Genomic DNA, 2,346 nt, shown 5'->3' on the forward strand with positions numbered 1-2,346 from the left:
TCCTCACAACTAATCCTTCTGCTTACTCTGTTAATCTTTTCTCTCCGTTGGGCTCCTCCGATCACAACCTTATTACCTTAACCTGTCCTATCACTCCGGTACGGCCTGTGGACCCTCCAGGGAAACATCGTCTGTGGCATTTTGGAGCTGCAGACTGGGAGGCCCTCAGGCAGTACTTCTTTGATTTTCCCTGGAATGATTATTGCTTCCATGGCCGTGAGCCATCTGAGTGTGCCTTGCGCATTACGGAGGTTATTCTCTCGGGCATGGAAGCATACATTCCTTTCTCATATCCTTTGACTAATGCAAGAAAGCCTTGGTTTAATCACGCTTGTTCTAATGCTGTCCGCAACAAGGAGAAGGCCTACAAAAGGTACCGGAGCCAACCCACCCCTGAATCACATCATCTTTACGTTTCTGCCCGGAATCGTGCTAAGTCTGTTCTTCGCTCTACTAAAAATAATTTCATCCATACTAAATGCTCTCAACTCTCCAACTCGAATTCTTCCCGCTCCTTCTGGCACCTTGCCAAAAATCTTTCTAACAACTTTACCTCATCATCCTTCCCTCCTCTTTTCTACTCTGATGGTTCTGTAGCTATTTCTTCTACTGATAAAGCAGATCTCTTCGCACAGACTTTCTCCTCCAATTCCACCTTAGACGATTCCGGTGTTGTTCCTCCATCACTTCCCCCCTCTGACTTCCTCATGGCTGACATTAAAATTTCTTCAGTTGATGTATTTTCTGCCATCTCTGGCCTCAGTACTAACAAGGCATATGGGCCTGATGGGGTCCCTCCTGTTGTTCTCAAGAACTGTGCTTCTGTGCTTACACCCTGCCTAGGCAAACTCTTTCGCCTTTGTCTGTCAACTTGTACCTTTCTTTCTTGCTGGAAGTTTGCTCTCATTCAGCCAGTCCCAAAGAAGGGTGACCACTCCCAACCCTCCAACTATCGTCCAATTGCTTTAACGTCCTGTATTTCAAAAGTTTTCGAGTCAATTCTTAATAGAAAAATTTTAAGGCATCTTTCCTATCACAACCTTCTTTCCGATCGTCAGTATGGGTTCCGTCAGGGACGCTCCACTGGCGATCTTCTCACCTACCTTTCAGACTCCTGGTCATCCTCCTTTCGGAACTTTGGCGAAAGCTTTGCCATTGCACTTGACATCTCAAAGGCTTTCGATCGAGTCTGGCATAAATCTTTAATTTCCAAACTGCCCTCCTACGGTTTCTATCCTTCTATCTGTGCCTTCATCGCTAGCTTCCTTTCTGGTCGTTCTATAGCCGCTGTTGTAGACGGCCACCGTTCTTCTCCTAGATCTATCAACAGTGGTGTTCCTCAGGGCTCTGTCCTATCACCAACTCTCTTCCTTTTATTCATCAATGATCTTCTAAGCTGTACATCTAACCCTATCCACTCATACGCTGATGACTCCACCCTTCCCCTTTCCATTCGGTTCCCGCAACGCCCATCTCAACAGTTACTTCAAGAAACAAGGGATGAGGCTATGGCACACCTAATGTCTGACTTGGCTCGTATCTCTGACTGGGGTAAAAATAATATGGTTGTCTTTAATGCATCTAAGACTCAGTTCTTACACCTATCAACCCGACATAATCTTCCACAGGTATACCCATTAATGTTTAATAATATTCAGCTTAATCCTGCATCATCCTTGAACATGCTTGGGGTTTCATTTACTCGGGACTTATCTTGGAAAGATCATATTACATCTCTTGTAAAATCTGCTTCCAAGAGATTGGGTGTGCTAAGCCGTCTCCGCTCTTTCTTTACCCCTGCACAATTGTTGACTCTGTACAGGGGTTTTATCCGCCCCTGTGTGGAGTACAACTCTCATGTGTGGGGAGGCTCCCCACATACAGCTCTTCTCAATAGGGTGGAGTCAAAGGCTTTTCGTCTCATTAACTCTCCTCGTCTTACTGACTCCCTTCAACCTCTGTCTCTTCGCCGCACTGTTGCATCTTTATCTCTTTTCTATCGCTACTTTAATGGTCATTGCTCCTCTGAACTGTCTGCTTGCATTCCTCCACCTCTACGACGGATGCGTAGCACCCGTCTGGCAGCAAACTCTCATCCCTTTTCTGTCCAACTCTCTAATGCAAGAGTTAACCATTACTCCCAGTCTTTCATTTATGCAACAGGTCAGCTCTGGAACTGTCTCCCTCTATCTGTATTTCCTGCTGCCTATGATCTCCAGTCTTTCAAGCGCAGTGTGTCCAGGCATCTCCAAATGATCGGATCTTGAATTTGGCTCTCTGTTGTGTTTTGTTTTTCTCTTGGAGGGAACTGTTACTGCGGGCTCATGGCCTTTGGTTCCTTCTTCC

This window comes from Coenobita brevimanus, chromosome 110 (assembly GCF_032717465.1).
Source record: "Coenobita brevimanus isolate Jiangsu-jjx chromosome 110, ASM3271746v2, whole genome shotgun sequence".
NCBI classification, from domain to species: Eukaryota; Metazoa; Arthropoda; class Malacostraca; order Decapoda; family Coenobitidae; genus Coenobita; species Coenobita brevimanus.